Genomic DNA, 305 nt, shown 5'->3' with positions numbered 1-305 from the left:
AAAAAAAAAAAACTTACTAGAAATCTGCCTAAATACCCCTGTTAAAAGTTAACTGTTCATATCTAACACTCATAATCATATATAAATGTGTTAAAGGTAATATTTGGTTTGAAGGAGAAAAAGATGAATTATTGTTAGTTAAGAAATTTATATGTAAGGACCAGCAGTTAGCGTAATGGCTATGTCGCTGGACTCCCATGTAGTCGACAGTGGTTCGCCTCTTGGACTCGGTGGCTTAAAACGCATGCCGGGCACGTGTGCGTGCGTGCCCAAAATCCCAAGAGGAGAATGGAAGAGGAGGGATT

This window comes from Tupaia chinensis, unplaced genomic scaffold (assembly GCF_000334495.1).
Source record: "Tupaia chinensis unplaced genomic scaffold, TupChi_1.0 Scaffold000277_1, whole genome shotgun sequence".
NCBI classification, from domain to species: domain Eukaryota; kingdom Metazoa; phylum Chordata; class Mammalia; order Scandentia; family Tupaiidae; genus Tupaia; species Tupaia belangeri.
Note: the sequence above shows the minus strand (reverse complement) of the source record.